Here is a 26,084-nt window from a genome sequence, read left to right as displayed (position 1 = left end):
ACAAGTCTATGGGTGCACGTAAAACATTTGACTGCACTCGGATGTCCTCCAAGTGCAGTCCGATGAACACTCACAGAGACTATGGAGAAGATGGAGAAATTAAGTTCTCCATCTTCTCCATATCTGTGCTGCGAGAGAATCGGATCACACTCAGTTGAAGCTCTGACAGAGTTTGAGCCGAGTGTCATTAGCATAATTGGCCCTATTCTCTTGCATGAGAGAATATATGGCTTAGTGAGTGGACCTTAAAACTGAATAGTAGTGACGGACAGGCACCTCACAAGCGGGATCCATGTAGCTCTCAGATGTCATGTAGGTAGGGCTTCATTCCATGGGGTAGGGCTTAATTTCAAGGTATATAAAAAAATGGACTTCAAATAAAAATTAAATGAACACAAAAAACATTAATTGAATTATTTTTTTCGTATTTATGTTTGCAGCCCCTTTAAAAACCCTTTGAGGACCAAGGCACATATATGTCCCATAGTTTTAAACTGGAAAAAAAATTGATTGAATAAAATTTAAGGTCCTTGAAGGTTTAAGTAGGTCATAAATTCATATGAATACATGCTCATACAATTGCACATGCCAAAAGATGAAGAAGAGCAGAATCAAAAATATGACATTAAGTGGAGCACTTACAGGTATTCAAGGTGAAAGAGACCAGCAAAGGCATCGTCTCGAATGACAGTAAATGAGTTAGAATTCAGCAAGCTGAAAATGAGGACAGCAGGTTAGAAGCGAACCAGACTTTATGGTGCTCAGAATTAGTCAAGCAGAATTTGACTGCTCTTGCAAAGCACTGAGACTCCCGCTGTGTATAGATGGCGCCGTGCGGCCTCCCGCTGTGTATAGATGGCGCCGTGCGGCCTCCCGCTGTGTATAGATGGCACCGTATAGATGGCTATGTGCGGCCTCCTGCTGAGTATACGTGTATAGATGGCTTCGTACGGCCTCCTGCTGAGTATAGATGCCGCACGGCGCTCCCCCCAGAGACAGCAGGAGGCCGCACAACGCCATCTCTACTCAGCGGGAGGCCGCACGTAGCCATCTATACACAGCAGGAGGCCGCACGGCGACATCTATACTCAGCGGGGGGCCGCACGTAGCCATCTATACACAGCGGGGGGCGCACGTAGCCATCTATACACAGCAGGGGGCCGCACGGCACCGTCTATACACAGCGGGGGGCCGCACGTAGCCATCTATACACAGCGGGGGGCCGCACGGCGCCCCCCCCAGAGACATCAGGAGGCCGCACGGCGCCAACTATACTCAGCAGGAGGCCGCATGCAGTCATGCACACACACAAACATATACAGACACGCATAAACACATTTGAAACACAAAAATACATACAAACAGACATCACACAATGACTAGTGTTGAGCGATACCTTCCGATATCAGGAAATATTGTATCGGATTGGATCGGACCGATACTCAAAAAGTATCGGATATCGCCGATTCCGATACCGGAAACCAATGCAAGTCAATGGGACACTAATATCGGAATGAAAATAAACCCTTTCTTTCCTTGTAGGTTAATTCTACATGAAGTAAAACAACTAAGAATAATGTAGAATGTATGCGAAAAGCCGGCAATTCAGCAGCGGCATACACCGGTACCCGACAATTTACAACAGAAAGAATAGAGCTTCACACATAGATTAGATAGATAGAAACATGTCAGTCACATATATATGAAGTACAGTGACAGTGTTGGTTACTGTACTTGTCATTTAGTGTAAAGGATTTATATAAAAAAATAATAGTGTTTTCATGCACCGTCTCTTTAAGAAAGCCGGCCGGCAATTCAGCAGCGGTACCCGACAATTTAGAATAGAAGGAATAGAGAATCATACATAGATTAGATAGATAGAAACATGTCAGTCACATATATATGAAGTACAGTGATAGTGTTGATTACTGTACTTGTCATTTAGTGTAAAGGATTTATTTAAAAAAAAATTGGCATGGGGTTCCCCTTAATTTTAGTCTCTAGCGGAGGTTAAGCAGACAGCTGGGGCAGATGTTTGAAGCCTGGGAAGGGGGTAATACCCACGGAGCTTCCCAGACTACTAATATCAGCCGCCAGCTGAATACCTAGCCTTTACTAGCTATTAAAATGGGGAACCCCCCCAAAAAAATGACGTGGGGTCCCCCCTATTTTAATAGCTAGCAAAGGCTAGGCAGACAGCTGGGGGCTGATATTAATAGCCCAGGAAGGGTGCCATGAATATTGGACCCCTCCCAGGCTAGAAACACCAGCCGTCAGCCGCCCCAGAAATGGCGCATCCATAGGATGCGCTAATTCTGGCACTTAGCCTCGCTCTTCCACGCTGCCCTGGTGCGGTGGCAGGGGGTAATAGGGCTGGGGTTCATGTCAGCGCCAGCTGCCATGAAGCCCAGGTTAGTAATGATGGGCGTCTATAAGACACCCCCATTACTAACCTACAAAGTGTTAAAAAGAAAACACACACTACACCCAGAAAAAAATAATTTATTTGAAATAAAACACACCATTTTATTAAATTCTTAGTTTACTAAAAAAAAATAGTTACCTGTCCACGTTCCTGCGCTGATCTCCCATGCACAGCTGTCACATCTGGAGATGGTGACAGCTGTGCATGGCTGCTGTAAGCTCACGCTGCCGGGAACACGTCCGGTCCCGGCAGCGGGAGCCACTGACTGAGGTCACCGGAGTGCATTCAGTCAGCGCAGCTCCGGAGACCTCCTTTACGGCACTGCTGTACCGTGGGAATTTCTCACGATACAGCGGGGCCGTAAAGGAGTTGACCGGAGCAGCGCTGCCTGAACTCCGGTGAACCCGCTTATGCAATGACGGGGCTGCTTTACGGCCCCGTCATTCTAGCGGCGGCGGCGGTTCAGAGCGGTCACATTCTATGTGGCCGCTCTGAACTGGAGATCTTCGTGGGACACTCGTGGACTACTACGGAGGGGTAAGGATAAGGTTGTGGTTTATTATTTTATATTTTATTACAGGAGATCGATGGCTTGGGGGAATTAGGTGTCTAGGTGAGTATAGGTGTAGTTTTTTATTTTTTACTTTATTTTAGGTGGCGATCGGCGGGGACAGGTAATGTATGAACTAATTTATTGTAGGCAACCACTGGCCACCAATGACATGTATTTAACATTTATTGGGGACACAGTAGGGCAATTTAAATAGCAGGATCAGGCTGATGGGAACTACTGCTCCCATCGAGCTGATCCTGCTGGCACGAGTGGACGGGGGACAGACATAGGCCGATGGGAGTAGTAGTGTCACATCGGCCTATGTCTGCCTGCACGCACACACCCGCACACATCACACAGACACCATGCACACCCGCGCACATCGCACATGCACCGCGCAGACCCGCACACTTCGCACAGACACCGCACACACCCGCAGACATCCCACAGACACCGCACACACCCGCAGACATCCCACAGACACCGCACACACCCGCAGACATCGCACAGACACCGCGCACACCCGCACACATCGCACAGACACCCACACACACCAATCATGACGGGTCTGGGAGGTGAGGCTGACCTGTGCGACCGTGGGAAAGTTCATGTGAGTTCATGCAATGCAGTCAAGCATGAACTCACATGAACCCTCTGAGGGCACCGCGGTGACTTCAAATGAACAGCTGATCGGCATCACCTGATACCGCAGCTTTTCATTTGAAATAACCGGCGGGAAAGCGCAGCACAGAACGGGAAAGCCGGCGGTGAAGTCTTTTCACTGCCGGCTTCCCCGCCCGAGTTCTTCGCTCCCCGCTCCTTGGTGCTGCGCTCCCCGCCCGGTCCTAACTTACGATCGGGATGGGAGGTGGCGAGGGGAGCGGAGGATCGGGGTGGGAGGCTGCGGGGAAGCAGTATGGGGTTGTGTGATTGTTTAAAAGCCGGCGGCTTTTTACCGCGCGCCGGCTTTTAAACAATCAGGAGAATTCTCCCACGCTGGGATGGCATTCTGATGACAGGCTGGATCTCAGCTGAGTGCTGCCATCCAGCTTGTCATCCTTCAGAGAAACGGCAGAGCGCAGGCATTATGGGAACTTCCGATTCCGGTATTCGATATTGTAAAAGTATCGGAATTAAGTATCGGAATTCCGATACCGCGAATATCGGCCGATACCCGATATTTCAGTATCGGAATGCTCAACACTAACAATGACATCTGCCCACGCACACACAAACACACACACATACACAGACAGACATCACACACACACACCTGCCCACACACACACACACCTGCCTCCACACACACACACCTGCCCACACACACATCTGTGTGTGTGTATGTATAGTGTGTGTGTATGTATGTGTGTATGTATAGTGTGTGTGTGTGTATAATTTGTGTGTGTGTATTTTTTTTTAAGTTAAAAACAAGTAAAATGCATGTGGCATCAATATCAAGACTCCAGATATAAGGGCCTATTCACACTGAATTTTGCAATGCATTCATCTCCTCTTTCCAGGCTTCTATCTAAATCCCTGAAAAATGGCATTCAGATGGGCCTTGACATAGCCATTGATTTGAACAAAGGCAAACCGAGGCTAAAGTCTGAATCTTTAGGCTCCATTTGCTCTGCTTTCAGATGTCTAATTTCAGACAGCACAATCCTGAATTTCAGGGATTCAGTTGTAAGCCTTGTGTAAAGACCTGAAAGCAGCGCTGAATGTAGTATGAATAGGTCCTTACATCCTACACCACCTCAGGGGATTGTTGTTATGGAGTATTGCCCCTGGATGGCCGCAGTTATGACCACCACCAGGGCTCGCGGTCACCCACCCTAGCTTTGGTATTCTGGGGAGCTGGTATAATGAATATCTGAGATGAGCCCTAGAGAAGCAAGAACATTGGACAGCCAAGAGGTGGTGGCCTCAAGTCAGGTGTAGTGTTCAACAGGGCAAGACTTTCTAACCTGCCTACACACACACACACACACCTGCCCCCACACACACACACACACACACCTGCCCACACACACACACACACACCTGCCCACACACACACACACATCTGCCCACACACACCTGCCCACACACACACACACACCTGCCCACACACACACACACACCTGCCCACACACACACACCTGCCCACACAGACACACCTGCCCACACAGACACACACACACCTGCCCACACAGACACACACACACCTGCCCACACAGACACACACACACACCTGCCCACACACACCTGCCCACACAGACATCTGCCCACACACACACCTGCCCACACAGACATCTGCCCACACACACACACACACCTGCCCACACACACACCTGCCCACACACACACCTGCCCACACACACACCTGCCCACACACACACACCTGCCCACACACACACACCTGCCCACACACACACACCTGCCCACACACACACACCTGCCCACACACACACACCTGCCCACACACACATCTGCCCACACACACACATCTGCCCACACACACACACTCACCATCCCCCGGCTCCAGTCCTCCTGCCTGCTCTCTCTCCTCTCCGGTGGTAAGTAGCAGTACAGGCCGAGCGCGCACTGCGTGACGTCACAGCTAGGAGACACGGCCGCGCACAGGGCCGTGTCTCCTAGCAGTGACGCGGCCGGGCCAGCACAGGGAAGTTAACTGCTGCAGTGCTGGCCCGGCCGATGAAGAAGTAGCGGCGGCCGCTGCTGGGGGAGCGGTCCGGGGCCCCCCCTCCCGCCACTGCTACCGGTATGTGCTGCGGCGGCCCGCACATACAATGACGGCAATCCGGCATTAGACACCCCGCCCGGAGCCGCGGGCCCCCTGCAGGCTCGGGGCCCCGGGCGGTCGCCCGGATTGCTCTCATTATAATCCGCCTATGCCCCTCCTCATTACAGAGATGCACATCACCAGATTTACTTAATTGGTAGTTGGCTCTCAAGCCTATGCAGCTTGGAGTAGGACAACATGTCTAAAAAGTATCATGTGATCAAAATACTCATTTGCCTAATAATACTGCACACAGTGTAGTCACTGCCAACCCCTCAATAACAAAAGGAACTACTAGCTACCACCACCAATCGTTTATACTTGCCGATTGGATACCCATTACAGGTAGCGTATGGCTTCAGGGGTGTTATTTACATAGCAAGAGGAACAGAAATATTAAATTTTACATATTTAGGCTGTGTGCACACGATGCGTTTTTAATGCGTTTCCGCAGCGTTTTTGCAGCTGCGGAAACGCATTAAAAACGCATGGTAGAAGGGCAGCAATGGTCCCCAATGATAATCCGCATGTGCTGTGCCCATGCTGCGGATTTTTCCGCAGCATTTATGCTGCACTCAAAAATCCGCAGCATGTTCATTAATTTTGCGGAAACGCGGCGTTTTTGCCGCCATTGACTTGCATTAGACCGCATGGATTACGCATCACTGTATATGTAGATGCGCATTCCATGCGTTCCAATGTGCGGATGGTACCCAGGTGTGGAGGAGAGGAAAGTCTCATCCACACCCAGGTACCATTAAAAAATCTGTAAAAAAAAGAATAAAATAAAAAATAAATGTATACTTACCTTCTGTCGGCCCGCGCACCGCTCCTGCTTGGTTTCCGGCACTTTGCAGTGAGTTGAAGGACCTGCGCTGACGTCAGAGTCATGTGACGGGTCACGTGACGCTGACATCGGCATGTCTTTCAATTCAATGTTGCCGGCAGCCGGGAGAACGGAGTGAGCAGGACATCGGGGGCCATCGGAGGGTAAAGTATACATTTATTTTTTATTTTTACCACTCTCTCGGGTCACACTATATAAATCCATGCTGTTTGCATGGATTTATATAGTGTGACCTAGTTGTCAAGCACTTTCTAAGTGATACTAAAATCGCCTGGAAAGCGCTTGTCAATCCACATGCGGAAACGCATGTGGATCCGCATGTATTCTGCAGAAAAAACGCATGCACAATCTGCATGCGTTTTTTCTGCCAGGGAGATGCAGAAATGATGCAGAAATTTTCTGCTTCATTTCTGAATCGTGTGCACATACCCTGAATCCGGAAAGGCTGGAATTGTTTATAAAAAATATATAAAGATCTTACAAATTGGGAACTAAACAATATGGTATATACAATCACATAAAATAAAAAGGGATAACGAAAGAAAAGTGCTAAACCTGATGTTGCAGGAATGGCTGTGTGTTGAGCAAACGTGCTCGGACATCATCCAAGCATAATCGGTTTTATCCGAGTATTTTTGGCGTGCTCGGCTGATATGTTTGCCTCTCTGCGGCTACATGTTTTCCGGCGGTAGACAGACACAACATATGCGGGGATTGGCTAACAAGCAGGAGGTCTTCAATGGAGGGTGAAGTGTCAGCTCTTTCTTACCCCCCAGTTACAATTCGTTTCTCACTCCCCTAGTTATAATTAATCCCACATGTTGAATGTAAGGATGATATGTCCTCTCTCCGGAGATGTCTTTATGGATTTTACAATTTTTCTCAATGACCCGTCACAGTAAAGAATTTTTTGCTTTAATTCACTGTGCTGGATCGTAAAACTTTTATCATCACTTCATACATGATTGTACCATGATGTACAAATTAATAATGCCGCTATGCAATATATAAATGACTTCCCTATATAATGACAAAGTAACACCACCTCATTATTATCATCATCATGACCTGAAATGCCTCTTTTATACAATATTTTCAGCCAAGTTCTGCCCTTTAATACTAACATAATTCGCTCTACAACCAAAAGGGGCAGCAGTGAGGTTCTAGGCTTATTCCCAAAGAGTTATCTCCTATTCATAGAAAAGGTAATAAGTTTCTGATCGCTGGGCGGCTGACAGCCGGGACGCTAAACAATCCCAAGAGAAGGGCTCTGCAGCATAGTTTTGGATGGAGCAGAGTTGGAAATTCTCAACGTAAGCCGCCATTCATTGTCTTTGGGACTGTAAGAAATATCCAAGTGCTTTAGTCAGTAGAGTGGAGACAGAGCTTGTGCGCCTTCGCTCCATTCAAGACGGTGTTCTCCTTGTTCCAGAGTCCCAATCTTTGGATCGATGGGGTCACAGTGGTTGGACCTCCAACAATGAGCAAGTTATCTTCAATCCTATGGATAGTGGATACTTGTATTTCAGATATAACTGATTAAGTGTAAGTCTACCGTTTTCTTTATAATGGGCTATGACTACTTATCTCTATCAGAGGTTTTGATTGATCTGCACCCAGCCGTAGAGTTACACAATAACATTTTAACTGCTTTAAGACGCCAGTAGGGTGAGCTCATATCATGAGATTATATGGCTGCCATTGCAGTCAATGGAAGCTTAATGTATACACAGTGGTGGCTGCTGGCAGACAGGCTGTAGCGGAGATCAGCTCCAACTGAACCCATGAAAGAAACCCTTGGGAGCACCTCTGGTTGTCATCGAGTTTCCAGTGTTGTCAGTAAATCTTTTTTGTCTTTTTATCGATGTGCAATTAGGGGATTTGATACACAGCGACTGTGTACGTAGTAGGCAGCCGACATTCTGTCAGTGCATTACCAGATACCGGCTGTTGTTGTCTTCTGACAGCTGCATACAAACCACGTGAAGTTTAGATTCTTCAACCTCTCCAGTATACGGAGTCTATAATGTCCCAGCTTATGGTCCTATAGGTTATGGATCAAAGAGACCTGAAAAGATACATTTAGAGAAGACATCATATTATGAGGTGATTTTCATAATGTGTTCAGTGAGTATGTATTACTGTATCCTCTATGTAGTTCTGCCGTCTGGGATCTAATAGACAGCTCATGGATCTTCCCAGGAATTGTCACATCCCATAATCCTCAGATTGCAGACATCAAACCTCTAAATGTGTTAAGGGACTGACACAAATCAAGTGTGCCACTTATTACATCCCGTCTTTTAAGGGATCCTGAAAATACCTGCACACTACATTGTCTATTCATTCAATCATGACCTGAAGGAATAAGATCAGGAGCAGCTGACAGCCGCCACTTGATGTGACTTTTTCCTGCTGCAGGATGGAGTTAGGAGCGTTGCTTGTGTTACATAAGTCGTAAGCTCTGCGATCTATTTTCAGGTGTGTTTGACACGGATGAAAGCAAGCACATCAGATCATTACGATGCACAAAATATATCCAGACATGTGTAATGATCATCACGGAGTACAGAGAACTTGTGACATATCAGGTGTAAATAGTGATATACCCCTGCAAGTTTTACTGTATAACTTGCATATTTCTGAACATTGTTAGCACCTTTTTTGCAACTTTTCAAAAAAGTTAGGATTTGTTCTCGCAGGGATGATTTTGATATAAGTTTCAGAAGCTAATGAGAAACTTTCTTGATCTATTCTAGACACCTACTCCTACGGAGCCACCAGGGCATCGCTGTGGCCATTGTGTTCCATCAGTTTCATACTGAGGTATACAGAGATTTTTCATTTCTGATTCATATAGATGCCATAATACATAGGTATTTCTACCTAGAAACATTGCATCTAAGGGAGAATATTTTCTTATTTCCGTGTTTTATAGAGATGCCATACATTGGCATGTCCCGTCAAATGGTATTCTTCCCTAGAGGCAATACCTCTAAAACCACACAAAGTGATTACAGGTTTATGAAATAGACTTAAAAGGGCTTCCAATTCGGCTCCACTTCCATAGCTCTGCCCTGTATATGAACCCTGAGGGTAAAAAAGTATAAACATTTTTTCATTCATTTGGTCTTTTACCATAATTTAATATAATACATAGTCCCGATTCATCAAGACTGGTGTTTTTTTTTATGCCAGTCCTTGATGAGAGGGCGGGAGAGGCACACACCTCTTAATGAATTAGGCAAGGTGCTAAGTGTCATGTGCACCTCAAAAAAAAATCTTACTCCAGTCTGGGACTAGAGTAAGATTTGTGACACGGGGAATGGTGCCACTCATCTTGCCCCATCCCATATCTGTCCTTTGTCAGAGCCGGGTGAAAATGTGATGAAAATGCAAAAAGTCACAACATTTTTGAGCAGCCTCGCATTGCTCCAAAATGGTGTGAATTTTTAAAGCTTTTTATGCCAGTTTTCGCCAGTTTTCTGACGTAAAAGCTTTGATGAATCGGGGCCACAATGATAGGAAACATTTTAATATATCTTATTACAGAAAAATGACACTGTCTCCACTTAGCACACATCTCTCCTCCCCTCTGCTACTTGCACTGATCACTCACTCATTTCACTGGTAAAATTAGAGGGAGTACAGCAGAGCGGTGGTGGTCACCTCTTTTCTATAGGTCACGTGTTTGGGAGACATCATAGCAGCTCATTTTTGCATATTCTGGAACTGATCTTAGGAAGAACTGACAATGAGATCTGGATGGGGAAACCATTAATAAGTGCAGGTTGGAAGTCGTTTTCGGACTAGTATCACTCCTCATATAAACGCTCGTGAAAACTTATTCTGAAATGTCACTTGAAATGACAGAACCTTTTTTAGGCAGCGAGGACTGATATACAACCGCTTCAGGTCTGTCATGCCGAAAACTGAAGCTGGATCTTTCCACTATTTTGAGTTCCTGTTTTTTTCAGCGTAACACTTTTATCTCAGAGGTTTTCCAACTCTTATAAACACAATTGAGAACAGGAAGGCCGGGATATCCTCATTAATGTGCTTTGCTTTAGCCTCTCAGCTACGGGAAAGAAGCTATATGGCTGTGGAAAAAATAAGAATGGCTTTGTTTTGTCTTTCTATAAGCTTTTTTCCGAGTGTCGCTACTGGCACGATAAGGGTGTAACTTTTATCCGAGCAAAAGGCTCAGGGGCTCTAAATACTCAAGGAATCCACAGGAATATCTGGAGTAACCTGGAGTATGTCATTGAGTAGACACTCGTGTACTTGATAAATTAAACTTACCGTTTAACCTGTCAACCTGGGTTTCATGGTCAGGCCCAGATAACAGGTCAGCTTAATGGGGACATTCATTTTCTGGATGGTAGGGGGTCGGGGTGTGTAGAAAGGGCTATTTGTTGGTCTCAGTAGCATTTTCAGGCAATATGGGGTCGGCCTTTAGAAAGTTGCGTTAGTTGGTACAGATTAGATCTAGTGGATTACTATATGAGTCAGCTATTGCATTATAGATCTGATATGGAAAACAGAAAACTTGGAAGTTTTTTCACATTATCTTAATAATGTTTTTATTATTGTCATTTTTAGTGGTATTCCTTTTGTAATGACTGGAGCTCCACTATATTAAGAGTTTACAGGTTTTACTCTGCTTCGCAGCCAATATTACATTGTGTGTCCAGTTCAGCGTGAAAGGCCGTCTTTAAGGCCAGGATCGTACAAGCATATGTTCTCTCGTAAGAGAGAATGGGGGCCGATTATGCTAATCATAATCAGTGCAGTGTGCTCCCGTCATCTCGCATGGGAGAATTGCAACACAGGTGCGGAAGAGATGGGAAAAGTAATTTCTCCATCTTCTCCATTACCGGCGTCCGCGGTAATTGTACTGCACTTGGATGACATCTGAGTGCAGTCTGATTTTTCACACGCACCCATAGACTTGTATAGGTGAGTGTGATCCGATTCTTGGAAGCGCTCGCAGCATGCTGCAATTGTTTGCTCATGCTGAATCGGCATGAGAGTATACAAGTGCTTCTCACTAAATTATAATATCATCAAAAAGTTAATTTATTTCAGTTCTTCAATACAAAAAGTCAAACTCATATATTATATAGAGTCATTACACACAGAGTGATCTATTTCAAGTGTTTATTTCTGTTAATGTTGATGATTATGGCTTACAGCCAATGAAAACACAAAAGTCATTATCTCAGTAAATTAGAATACTTGATAACAACAGCTTGAAAAATGTTTTTAAATTGCGAAATGTTGGCCTACTGAAATGTATGTTCAGTAAATGCACAATACTTGGTCGGGGCTCCTTTTGCATCAATTACTGCATCAATGCGGCGTGGCATGGAGGCGATCAGCCTGTGGCACTGCTGAGGTGTTATGGAAGCCCAGGTTGCTTTGATAGCAGCCTTCAGCTTGTCTGCATTGTTGGGTCTGGTGTCTCATCTTCCTCTTGACAATTCCCCATAGATTCTCTGGGGTTAAGGTCAGGCGAGTGTGCTGGCCAATCAAGCACAGTGATACTGTTGCTTTTAAACCAGGTATTGGTACTTTTGGCAGTGTGGACAGGTGCCAAGTCCTGCTGGAGAATGAAATTTCCATCTCCAAAAAGCTTGTCGGCAGAGGGAAGCATGAAATGCTCTAAAATTTCCTGGTAGACGGCTGCGCTGACTTTGGTCTTGATAAAACACAGTGGACCTACACCAGCAGATGACATGGCTCCCCAAACCATCACTGATTGTGGAAACTGCACACTAGACCTCAAGCAGCTTGGATTGTGGCCTCTCCACTCTTCCTCCAGACTCTGGGACCTTGATTTCCAAATGAAATGTAACATTTACTTTCATCTGAAAACACCACCTTGGACCACTGAGCAACAGTCCAGGTCTTTTTCTCCTTGGCCCAGGTAAGACGCTTCTGGCGTTGTCTATTGGTCATGAGTGGCTTGACACAAGGAATGTGACACTTGTAGCCCATGTCCTGGATACGTCTGTGTGTGGTGGCTCTTGAAGCAATGACTCCAGCAGCGTCCACTTCTTGTGAATCTCCCCCAAATTTTTGAATGGCCTTTTCTTAACAATCCTTTCAAGGCTGCGATTATCCCGGTTGCTTGTGCACTTTTTTCTACCACACTTTTTCCTTCCACTTAACTTTCCACTAATATGCTTGGATACAGCACTCTGTGAACATCCAGCTTCTTTAGCAATGACCTGTTGTGGCTTACCCTCCTTGTGGAGTGTGTCAATGATTGCCTTCTGGACATCTGTCAAGTCTGCAGTCTTCCCCATGATTGTGGAGCCTCCTGAAACAGACTAAGGGACCTTTTTAAACGCATCGAAAGCCTTTGCAGGTGTTCATCGTTAATTATTCTAATTTACTGAGATAATGACTTTTGTGTTTTCATTGGCTGTAAGCCATAATCATCAACATTAACAGAAATAAACACTTGAAATAGATCACTCTGTTTGTAATGACTCTATATAATATGAGTTTCTCTTTTTTGTATTGAACTGAAATAAATGAACTTTTTGATGATATTCTAATGTTGTGAGAAGCACTTGTAATAGCAGATCTGCACTGCCCGTAGTGTAACATTGGTCCGAGTGCTATCTGATAGCAGTGTGAGCGAGGCCTAAGTGACAAACCACATATGGAAAAAAGCATGTATTTTTACAGCAATTTATCATGTGTTAATTAGCCACACTTTTTTTTTTTTTTACAGGTAAAACATTAGGCAGCATTTTGATGTCTGTGAATCACGTCCGTGTTCTGTCCCTGACTTTCATAGATGCACATCTGAGGTTTTTTTTGTCTCCAACCCACTTGCTATATCATTCCCATACACTTTTGTGATCAGTTTTACCCAATTTAGCCAACAGCTCTCTCTCCAGATTCCTCCATGCACACGCATGCTCATCTTGGCCAAGCTAACATGTGAATTTAATTGGAACAACATAGTGACCCTACATTCACACATCCGTGTGTCACAACACAACACAAGGATCTCTAGAATTCTTCATACACTCATCTCTCGGGGGATTGTTGGGAGGCCACCATACACATTAGATGGTCGGCCAGTGAGACCTCTTCAAAAGACCAGTTCTTTTAGATGCTACCTGTTTATCCAGAACAGGTTTCATGTGACAGATTCTCATTTCCACTGTATATAATGCAACATGACCACCCCATAATAAAGCACTTTTTACTTCTAAGAAATCTTAAAGAGCTACTCCTGTTTTCAACTTGTAATAATTTTTTGTAAAACAGAATATTATGTAATTTTTCCAGCTTTCTGTATCAGAATCCCCATGGTTTTCATGATCCTCGCTTGCCATTTTCTGTTCTGCTCAAGTGATGGGCAAGCAGGTGCATGGCACAGCTCCAAAACCTCATGTCTGATACCTGTATTGTAATTATCATCCATCATGTGATCAGGACAGATTTATACTCACTACATACAGACACACAGACATTGGCAGAGAAAAGAGCATGGCAAATTTAATAGCTTTCCGTTTTACCTTTGTATGATATATGGCTGTATTGTTTGTATGGTGATATTTTATTTAGTTTTCACTGACTTTCCGCATTGATTTAATTTGGGGCCACAGTGACATAATTCATGAATTATGATGACATCACTGCTTGGTATGTCAGAACGTTAGGGACGTGATAAGTAGGAACATGGTCTATTAATGAGAAATGATTTCACCGAACCATCATTTTAGCGGAAATTCATTCAGTTCTTGTCTCCTTGACACATGAAAATTGTAAGGTAATAGGAATCTGGAGTCCAATTCATTTGGGTAATTTTCACAATTCACATCTGTGATAGAAAAATCTTTTTTTGTAAAATAGGACCCAGCATTAAACTATGCACTTTTGAAAATGTATTTGCTCGTCCTCCATATTTTACTTGCTATCATATTAGAAGGACACCGTGCTTTTTGTGTGACTATTGATTTTTATTGCATTGCATATAGTCAGCAGGACATGGAAATTGATCTTGTAATGGGAAATAAGAGTAACACGATTCCTCCTGGATGCACAGTGAGAATAACTAATGTGGCTCCGGCAGCTAGGAATCGGGGAATAATGGTGAAATAGCAAATTATGTCATCAAATACGCAATAAATGTCAGTTATACATGGGAAAAGTAACTACCACATTCTGTTGTGTTCCGAAGGTGGAATTTTGCCATTAATTAAAAGAGGCGGTCTCACTAAAAACATGGATGACATGACACTAACATATCCCACATGCGTCCAATTGGTGCGGATCTGATTAACCCTCCTTGAATTGTTGGAGAAAGTGCAGGCAACATTAGAAAAATTCTGTATCGGGTATGTTCTTTTCTGTGTGTTTAGTCTGGGTCAGAGCATCTCCAAAACAGAAGGTTTGGTGAGGCGTGCCTGCATGTAGTATTTAGTACTGAATGAATGTGGTCCAAAAAATGACAGAATCGTGGGTGCCCAAGGCTCATTAATAAGAATGAGGAGGTAAAAAAATGTTAAGGAATTTGCTACTCCTTTATTACTTAGGATAGGCCTTCAATATCTGATCTGTGGGGGTGCTACACCAGGCACCCCGGCCAAACAGCTGTTACCGATGCCGACTGGTAGTTTTCAGTGGCTGCCAAAACACAGCAGCTCCGTCATTTCTCTAGTGGTCGCGACCGGGTACTGCAATTTTACCTGCACCTACAGAACAAATGAATAGGAGGTGGATCTGTAGCCACTATAGTATTAACGGATTGTTGTGTTCTGGCAGCATCTGAGAACTTCTGTCCGGCGCTGACATCAGCTGATTGATGGGGGTACAGGGTGTCGCATCCCCACAAATCAGATTTTAATGGTCTATCACAAAGATAGGCGATCAATAAAAAAAAAAGTAGTGGCCAACCTCTTTAACGTTGTGTATGAAAGAAAGTACAAAACAGCCAGTCCATCACAGCTTGTTGTGTACGGCACTGTGTACCTGTAGACTGGTCAGAGCGTGCATGCTGAGCACTGTCCACCTCTCTAAGCACCTATAGTGGGCATGTGAGCATCAGAACTGGACTACGGTGCAGTGGAAGACAGGGTTCTGTTCTGATGAATCATAGAATTTTGAACTGATGGAAAACCTTGGGTCCAAACATCATGTGGATATTACTTTGCCACCTACCTGAACATTGTTGAAGGCCTTCAGAACAGTGTCATCTCTCCACAGTAGTGGCCTCTTTGTTCCCTGCCACATTGAAGAATAATTTTCAGGAATGGTTTGTGTAATATTACAAAGAGTTCAAGGGGGGTAATCTTGCTTCCAAATATCCGAGATTCCGGTCTGTGCCAGTAATGTATCTTTGGGATGTATTGGAAAAACAATTCCCATCCATGGAGGCTTCACCTCCCAACTTACAGGCCTGTCACCTGGTCAAAAGGGTCAGTTTTGCTCCTACGTAATTTCCTCTGTTACCTTTGTTGTTCCGGGGTTTTTTATTTTTGTTTATTTATTTTTTTAAACCTGCCATACAGTTCCAGAATACTCAGGGAGGCCGCAGGAAATTAAATAAGCAGCCTAAAAACACACGCCTTTTTGTTGAGTACCAATTCCATCGTTTTTCTCTGGGGGCGTGTTTTTAGGCTGCTCTGCATTGTTTCTGTTTGCTACACCAACTTGAAAAACGGCATAAAAATTTGCACTAAGTAAAAAATCCTATACGTCTGGAACCGTATGACGGATAGCATATGTGCCAAGCAAGAGGTTGATTTTATATATATATATATTTTATATAAACACACACACACAGCAGCTGAGCTTTTTCCGCCCCATTTCTATTAAAATGAATGTTTTTCAACTGCAAGCTGATAAAATAACGACTATGGCTTAAAGTATTTGCCTTTACCCATTGATTTATGGAGCTTTGCGAACATGTGGCCCAGAGAAAATTCGAGTAGTAATCCCACATCCGGCAGAATTCAGGAATAAATCAAGATTCTGCTGTTTCCAGGCAATATTTCCTGAATTAATATAAAGAAACGTTCATTAGCCGGTAGTGATTAGTTTTCGTGGTTTATGTATGGGCATTATTCTTCGGTGGTAATCAGCCTTTCAGTCCAGTATTGCAATGCTTGCCTTTGTGCTGTCTCTTGTTCTCCTGATGTTATATACAACTCGTGGTAACTTTTCTTGACAAGAATCCCAATATAATATGCCTGCTCCAGCTATAAATACACAGAAATGTTTGCTGATGTGCGATTTTATTGAGTTTTCTCGGAGGACGGAAGAAATTGGACAATATCAGAGCAGTTAATTATTGCATCCTTGGAGAACAAAGTACAAAATGAGTATTGGAGGCTAAATGTCATCATTCAGTAATAGGCTGAATAAATGTCTCTCCGGGGAGTTACTCGTGTACGGATACAGTGCGCGGTATTATCCTGACAGTCTACGGTGTGAAGCAACGCTGTCTGTCTGGCTTTAGGTTGCTAACAAGTGAGCGCACATTTAATGGAGTTTCATCACAGCTTTTATGAAATGAAGCTATGAACAAATATAAAACAGCAGATTAGAGGAAAAATTAGATTAGTAGCTCCCGGGGAGTGCAAAATGCCTTTCCATGGCTCCCCCAGTTCTAATATATTTAGCAGATAGTCAGCGTGTTCCAGTCAATTACTACCCAATGACATCCTGATGCATGTTCAGACTTAACCCATGTTTGTCGATGCCTTAATGACAAAAATATGAAGAAATTTAGGCCTAGTAATACCCACAGCAATCAGTACTGTGAAAAAAAATATCGATGGCAGCCGTGATCAGCTGCTAGAAGAAAGGGTCTGTAGCATTCTCTCAGCCCGACGCTTTGTTGCACTGTTTAAAGGCAATGTGTCATTGTGTATATCATGTTTTTGTGTTACATATATATGCTTTAATTATTATTTTTGCCATTTTTTTTTCCATATCACAAACTGTATTAAAGGGAACCTGTCACCAGCAAATATGCTATTAACTTGCAGATATGGGTTTAATCTGCAGGTTAATAGCGTTACTAACTTGCCCGGCGCCTGCACATAGCTGAACGCTGCGGGGAGAAAATGAACTTTATTCCCCCCGTTAGTATTCCTGGTCACCGGGGCGGTGCTGGTTCAGTCAACGGTGACTGTAGCCATGCCCCCTGCAGCGTTCGGGTTTTAGTCACAGGGGCAGTGCTGGTTTAGTCACCGCTCTGAGTATACAGAGCGACGGCTGTAACTGCGCACCGAGCCCTGACTTACACTGGCTCTGCATTGGGGCCGGCTGGCTGGCTGTCAGTCAGGACCGGGGGCGCAGTTACAGCCGTCGTTCTGTATGCTCAGAGCAGTAACTAAACCAGCACTGCCCCATGACTAAAACCTGAACGCTGCCGGGGGAAATGAAGTAAATTTTCTCCCAGCAGCGTTCGGCTACATGCAGGCGCCGGGCAAGTTAGTAACGCTACTAACCTGCAGATTAACCCCATATCTGCAGGTTAAGAGCATTTTTGCTGGTGACACATTCCTTTTAAAGCTAAAAATAGACATCTTGCAATTTTCACACCAACCACTAGGGCTATTTTAGACCTGAACTTCTCATTTTCAGGAAATCCACATGCATATAGGCAGAAATAGACTCATACCCTCTCTTGTGTATTGAAGGGAGAGGGAGCAGGGTCATCTGTGACATCGCCTATTGTGATTGGTGGATCCTGTGTTATCATCAGTGTATAGAGGTGTTACCTGTCATTGTAATCCTGCCTGGGGTGCTATGGAAGCTGCTGTAAACTTTTCCTAAAAGCACAATAATTAGGAATCCAAACTAGTCCCAGTGGTCAGTGTGAAATTTCCAACATATTTGATTTTGTTGTTTTTAATGCAAACCGCGATATGAAAAAAAAATTGCCAAAAGTAAAAAAAATAAATAAAATACATGCAACACACAAGTCTGATTTAAAAATGGGTAATTTGCTGATTATACATTCCCTTTAAGCTATGTCCTGAAGGGGTGTTCTCAAGATGTATCTTCAGGAGCACACTGATTCTCAGTTTCTTGGTTGGTGGGGGCGGTGTGCTCCTTAAGATTGATAGTTGGGACCAGTGGCATGATCTTGTCACTTTTCTTAACTGAGCCCTCTCCCAGTCTACTAGCAGAGGTAGCTTTGTCTCTGCAGCACGGATAAAGGCAAGAGGAATGAAGCTGTCTGGATTCATCAATCCAACCAGCTTCAGAGCGACACGAGCAGGCTCTAAAACATGGCGCCTGCTTACGCCACTCACTCCTTGCCTCAGTTACCGGCCACTCTGAGACGACAGGGTGACCATTAACTTCTATAGCTGTAGGGTGTAACATTAGAAATCCATCTGTTCTTGAGAATGGAAAGGATTTTTAATAAGAGGCAAAGTTGCTTGTTTTTTACAAACACTTTGCAATTTTATAAATTTTTCAACTTCAGAAACCCCTTTAAGGTGCTAACATTACTTAAGATGAATGTCAAAAAGGTTTACCAATGAGCCGCTAAGCTCAGAGATTAACTGCAGAGATATTGACATGATATCCCCACTGCAACCGATCAATGAAAACCGGGGCAGAGGCGGAGACTCAGTTGGACCCAGGAAGGATATGTAAAAGTCGGTTAGGCTCAGCTTTATGTAAAAGAAAAACTATGGGAAAAAGTTTATTGAAATAGGACAACCCCTTTAATAGCCTATCCATAGATTAAAGAGGTTGTCCACTAGTTTATCATTGATGATCTATCTTTAAGATAGGTCATCAATGTGTCATTGGTCGGGGTCGAACACCCTGCACCCCCTGCCATTCTCAGTGGCGGCCGGCCGGAAATGCTCACTTGAGGAGCTGCTCCGTCTTCTGATAGTGGCCGTGGCTGAGTACTACATAATTGCATCCTATTCAGTAGGAGGCTGATGTACAGTACCCTGCCGCGGTCACTATCAGAAGACGGCCAGCTCTGCAAGTGAGCATTGCCGGCCGCCACGGAGCACAGCTTATCGGCTGGGGTGCTGGATTTTAGGACCCCAAGCGTTCAGACGTAGATGACGTATCCCAAGGATAGGTCATCAATGCTAAAGCACCCTGCTGTAATCTAGCGTCATATTTTAAATTACCTGGTGTTGTATTATGCTGCAGATTTTCCGCATAAAAATCTGCGCAGATAATTCCTGAAAGTAAATTCACACACACAACATTTGGTGTGGATTATTCTACAGTATCTATGCAGCAAAATTCCTATGTGTTAATTGCAGAATTTGCTGTGGATTTTGTTGCAGATGTGCTACAGATTTCACCCTTTGCATGGCAAAAGATAAGATCTGTAAAGAATTCCGCAAACTAATTGACATGTTTTTCAGGCAGAAATTGTCTACAGCATTTGTTGAAATCTCACCTACTTAGAAGGTACAGTACTGCACTGCTGATTTTCCACACTCAAATCCAAACAGAAAACCCGCAACAAATCTGCAACGTGTGAACATACAGTACAGGCCAAAAGTTTGGACACACCTTCTTATTTAAAGATTTTTCTGTATTTTCATGACTATGAAAATTGTACATTCACACTGAAGGCATCAAAACTATGAATTAACACATGTGGAATTATATACTTAACAAAAAAGTGTGAAACAACTGAAAATATGTCTTATATTCTAGGTTCTTCAAAGTAGCCACCTTTTGCTTTCATGACTGCTTTGCACACTCTTGGCATTCTCTTGCTGAGCTTCAAGAGGTAGTCACCGGAAATGGTTTTCACTTCACAGGCGTGCCCTGTCAGGTTTAATAAGTGGGATTTCTTGCCTTATAAATGGGGTTGGGACCATCAGTTGTGTTGTGCAGAAGTCTGGTGGATACACAGCTGATAGTCCTACTGAATAGACTGTTAGAATTTGTATTATGGCAAGAAAAAAGCAGCTAAGTAAAGAAAAACGAGTGCCCATCATTACTTTAAGAAATTAAGGTCAGTCAGTGCGAAAAATTGGGCGAACTTTGAAAGTGTCCCCAAGTGCAGTTGCAAAAACCATCAAGCGCTACAAAGAAACTGGCTCACATGAGGACCACCCCAGGAAAGGAAGACCAAGAGTCACCTCTGCTTCTGAGGATAAGTTTATCCGAGTCACCAGCCTCAGAAATCACAGGTTAACAGCAGCTCAGATTAGAGACCAGGTCAATGCCACACACAGTTCTAGCAGCAGACACATCTCTTCAACAACTGTTAAGAGGAGACTTTGTGCAGCAGGCCTTCATGGTAAAATAGCTGCTAGGAAACCACTGCTAAGGACAGGCAACAAGCAGAAGAGTCTTGTTTGGCCTAAAGAACATAAGGAATGGACATTAGACCAGTGGTAATCTGTGCTTTGAACTGATGAGTCCAAATTTGAGATCTTTGGTTCCAACCACCTTGTCTTTAAATGAGAAGGTGTGTCCAAAACTTTTGGTCTGTACTGTAGAATTCTCTCATAATTAAGCTGCTAAATATGCACATGAAACACTCAGTAATGAAGTGCCCATAGATACTGTAAGGTGGCTGCCGGACAGGTCGTGGATTGGAGGTATGTGTCCCCGAAGTGCCAAGCTTCGGTGATGTAGGACCCATAGAAGCAGGCTCCAGCACACATAGTGCTGAGAGGAATTTAATGGGCCCGGATTACAGGGCCGGGTTTTATGAGCAGCTGAAAGAGCTGGGGGGGGGGGGGGACAGCTGCTCACTTACCTCCAGTCCAGGTCTTGTAAGGCTGATTTAAGACAGCTGCGCCTGTCTCAGTCTGTTTGTGTTTGGCAAGGTGAGCAGACCTTGCATGTGCTTCTTAGACTCTGCAGGAGGCAGAGAAAAGCACTTTGTTTAAACGGCTGAGGCCGTGCTGCATGTGTAGCGCCCCGAGGGTTCGGTTGCTGCAGGGGTATTGCACCTTAACCAGAGGTGTGATATTCCATTCCCAGGTAAGGATGGAGTGTGGACCAGGGCTCTGTTAGCTGCATACATACACTACACACTTCCCATTTCCGGGGGACAGCTCGACGGTGCTCCCATATAATTGCAGGCACAACTGACCATGTCCCTGGCTGGAGTGGGGAGGGGGGAGAGAACCCAGTGATGTAGGAGCAGTAGGGGACGGTTTCTGGAGCATAGGAAGGAGCTCATTGGGTGCAGGTCACCTGAGCTCAGACACAGAGGCAGATAAAAGGTGGGAGCCATCTTAGAAGTACAGTTCAGAAGCAGAGCAGAGTAAAGGAGTAGGGAGCTGACAGGGAGCCGAGGCTCAGCCTGAGCTCAGCTCCACGAGGCAGGCCTAGAGAGAAGGCCGGGACCAGAGAGGAGAAGAGTAGAAGGAAGGAAGGAGAAGAGACAGAGGAGTGGAAGGGCTCCAGAAACAAGAAGGCAGAAGGGATCCTAAGAGAGCAGAACGGACAGCAGCCGTTGCAAAGCCACATTATATCGGGTGAAGGGTCAGGCTGTGGAAGGGTACCGGATTCCCAAGTTGGTGGAGGTAAATCATCCCTCAGCCAAGAACCGGAGGTCGCGATCATCTATTGGTGCGACCCCCCGCCAAACCTGCTAGGAAGGCACCATATAGGATAGCGGGAAGCGGAGGCCAACGCTTGCCCGACACAGTCCGCGGTAGCTGGACAGAAGTTTGGTCACTGGTGGGGCACGAGAGGCCAGAGAAAGAACAGAAGGGGGTCCTGTGCCATACTCCTGAATTGCCTGGGGGTTGACCGAGCTCCTCACCTGGTGGACGCAGCACGGCTTGGGCAGTCATTGCTGACAGAAGTGACATGGATAACAACTGTGAGTAAAAACCCTGGACTGCACCATTGGACTCAGTGTGATCTTTGCTGCGCCTGCACCATCACCCCCAGCATCCACCTACACTGCCCTGAGGCTACACTATTCCCGTGGGGAGTTATCCTACCTCTGTGCTGCACACCAACACCAGCCTCAGCGGTCTGCCTTGGTTATCTCTGACCGCAATCCACGGGTGGCGTAATCGGACATTCAAAACACTGATAAATAGACTGCCACAATTTCGTCTGACCATTGAGAGCCACGGGATCGGGCTGCCACTACTACCCACATCAGCACCGTACACCAGAAGGCCCGATTCCGCGTACCCCACGGCCCAGGGGGCGAGTCACATGGACTTGTTATTTTGAGCTTTGTTCTGTTATTCCTTTTTATTCCAGGAAAAGGCTGTTTCTTTTGTTTCCTCACTTGTGTATGGACACTAAATAAACCACCAGTTTGTTTCAACCCGCTAACTGCATCACTGTGTAAACCTGTGCCTACCTCCCACGCGGCTCAGTGAATACAAATCCCTACAATTGGTGCTTGAAGCACGGGCACAGATCCCAAGCGGCAGTATGACTGCTACAAGAAGACGTATATGTGCTGGGTGAAGTCGGCCATAAGCCAGCAAGTGTCGCCGGACAAAATGGAGGACCTTCTTAAACATCTGTTGCAAGCACAGCAGGCGCAACAAGTGCAGCACCAGCAGCAACTTCAGCAACAGCAGGCTCAGCAGGCGCAGTTCCAGCTACAGTACCTGCAGAGCCAGCAGAGCATGCAGCAGAACATGCAGTAGCAGCAGGAAACAAACTTCTGATGCAGCAGATCCAAATGGAAATCTTGGCAGAGCAGATCCATGGCAGGACGACCGCCACATCCTCAGTTCCAGGTGATGACTCGCACGTCAGGAAGACGGTAATAAGAGCATTACAAAAGATGACCCTGGGTGATGACATTGAGGCGTTCCTGACTGTCTTTGAGAGGGTGACAGAGCGGGAGAAATTGCCTTCAGAGCAGTGGGCGGAGAACCTGGCGCCATATTTGACAGGCGATCCGCAGAAGGCCTATTATGACTTGGCCTTGCAGGACGCGAAAGAGTACGCTAAGTTGAAAATTGAGATTATGGCACGCTTGGGAGTGACTCTGGCTGTCAGGGCGCAACGGGTGCACCACTGACCCTATTGCAGTGACAAACCTCCCCGGTCCCAGACGTTTGACCTCCTACACGTAGTCCAAAAGTGGTTGCAACCTGAATCTTCCTCCCCAGCACAGATGGTGGAGAAGGTAGTTATAGACAGGTTTATACACTCTGTCCCGAAGTCGGTGAAATCCTGGGTTGCCCAGGGAGATCCCCATAATGCCGATGACTTGGTGGGGTTGGTGGAAAGATACCAGGCGGTCGAGAGTCCATTGGGAAAACAAGGGGTCGTAGCCTCTCAATACTGGGGTTCCCAAAAGGCGGCGGACACCCAAAAGAAGGGAGCTAGAGCCACACCTGGGGGCCGTCTTAGAGTTCAGGAGGGTCTGAGTTGCTGCCCAAGGTCCCACCCCATAATATATTGTGTTGGAGATGTCATACCTCTGGCCATATTGCCGCCCGGTGTCCCATAAACTCTGAGCCAATGGACTGCAACATGGGCCTGAGTTGCTCCTATTTTACCTACCCCGCCTGCAGCACGGTTCCTCAATATGGCGAGCGCCCTCAGGCATGCTCAGTTTCAGTAAACGGGGCAAAAGTCTCTGGACTGTTGGACTCAGGAAGTCTGGTGACCCTGATAAGGGCCACACTCCCTCATCGACTGGTTCCTGGGAAGGTGGTGGGTTTCCGGTGTATCCATGGGGACGCTAAGAACTATCCTTTGGCCCAGGTGGATGTAAACACTGACGACTGTGGCACCACATCTCATGAAGTGGCGGTCGTTAAGGACCTATTGCATCCCATAATAATTGGACGTGACTTTGCATTATTCTGGGAAATGTGGGGGAAAGCGGGGACACCTGGTTGCTCGGACGACAGCCAGATCACCCCTAAGGAAACTTACCCGCAAAGCATGGTAGATGAGTTTCCCATGTGTGTGTTTGTGGGCCATGAGGATGAGGCAACATCCCCTGAGGCCAATATCCCTGAGCTGGAGGTGTCCGAGGGAAACTTTGGAACTGCTCAGCTCAGGGATTTAACTCTGAAAGAGGCCTTTGAAAATTTTACTGTGTTAAATGGGGTGCCTCAGGAACCGGGGGCTGACACTCTGTTCCCTCATTTTGCTGTGAATGGGAATTTGCTGTACAGAGTAACCAAGCCAAGGGGTAAGGTAATAAAACAATTGCTGGTGCCAGGGCCCTATAGACGCAGAGTGTTAGACATGGCTCATTCTCATGTGTTGGGTGGTCACCTGGGTGCAGACAAGACTCAGGAACGGATCCTCCAGAGATCCTACTGGCGAGGTTGCTATAGAGCAATAAAGAGTTATTGTCGTTCCTGCCCCACATACCAGATAACCTCCCCAGTTGCCCACTTCCGCAGTCCCCTAGTGCCCCTACCCATCATCGAGGTTCCATTCGAACGCATAGCAATGGATCTAGTGGGGCCTCTGGTCAAGTCCGCCCGAGGGCATCAGTATATCCTGGTGGTATTAGATTATGCTACACGGTATCCGGAGGCCGTACCACTACGAAACTCCTCCGCCAGGTGTATAGCCCGGGAGTTAGTCCACATGTTTTGAAGAATGGGGTTGCCCAAGGATATCCTAACAGACCAAGGAACTCCATTTATGTCGAAGGTCCTGAGGCAATTGTGCAAGACATTGCAGATTGCACAACTGAGAACCTCAGTGTACCATCCCCAGACGGATGGACTGGTCGAGACGTTTAACAAAACCTTAAAAGCAATGTTGAGGAAAGCAGTGGAAAAGGATGGCCGAGACTGGGACGGTCTGCTTCCCTATCTGTTGTTCGCCATCTGGGAAGTTCCCCAAGCTTCCACAGGTTTCTCCCCATTTGAACTACTCTATGGACGACACCCTCAAGGACTCTTGGATGTGGCGAAAGAGTCCTGGGAAGCTGAGACCACTCCGTATAGGAGCGTGGTGGAGCACGTTGCCCAGATGCAAGAGAGGATTGCCCATTGTGAGGGAGCACCTCCTCAAGGCACAAGAGGCACAGTCCAGGGTGTATAATAGGTCGACCAGGGTGAGATCGTTCAACCCACCAGATCGAGTGCTTGTGCTAGTGCCCACAGTGGAGAGCAAGTTCATGGCCAAGTGGCAGGGCCCCTGTGAGGTGGTAGAGAAAGTGGGGGAAGTCAGCTATAAAATCCACCAACTAGGGAAGAGGAAGCCCTACCAAATTTACCATGTTAACTTGATTAAGCCATGGCAAGATAGAGAGCCCGTGGAAGCTCCCTGTTTACTGGCTGAGGCTGAGGCCGATGTGAAAGAGGTCAAGGTGGCAGAGTCTGTCACGTGCCCAAAAGCAACAGTGCAGAGAGTTACTACAGTGAAATAAAGACCTGTTTTTGAAGTTGCCTTGACTCACTCAGGTAATCGAGCATGAGGTTCTCACAGAACCTCATGTTCGCGTTAGTCTAAAACCATACCGGATCCCCGAGGCCCGCAGAGAGGTGATCTCAAAATAAGTGAGGCAGATGCTTAACCTGGGAGTCATTGA

General features: G+C 45.7%; 1 protein-coding gene across 6 annotated transcripts in view; it reads left to right on the top strand.

The window, feature by feature from the left end:
• COMMD10 (COMM domain containing 10) overlaps window positions 1-26,084 on the top strand; it is a 470,400-nt gene that overhangs the window by 311,327 nt on the left and 132,989 nt on the right. For 2 of the 6 annotated variants that reach the window (XR_012320002.1, XR_012320001.1), the window contains one exon: window positions 9,370-9,436. The exons of the other annotated variants lie outside the window; for them this stretch is intronic. The gene's annotated coding sequence lies outside the window, so the exon portion shown is untranslated. The remainder of the gene's footprint in view (window positions 1-9,369; window positions 9,437-26,084) is intronic. 6 annotated transcript variants of the gene reach the window in all.

The sequence above is a fragment of the Phyllobates terribilis genome, unplaced genomic scaffold (genome assembly GCF_046119375.1).
Source record: "Phyllobates terribilis strain yellow unplaced genomic scaffold, ASM4611937v1 Scaffold_1__5_contigs__length_1240528914, whole genome shotgun sequence".
NCBI lineage: Eukaryota > Metazoa > Chordata > Amphibia > Anura > Dendrobatidae > Phyllobates > Phyllobates terribilis.
The sequence above is the reverse complement of the archived record's forward strand: the minus strand, read 5'-3'. Positions and strand labels throughout refer to the sequence as shown.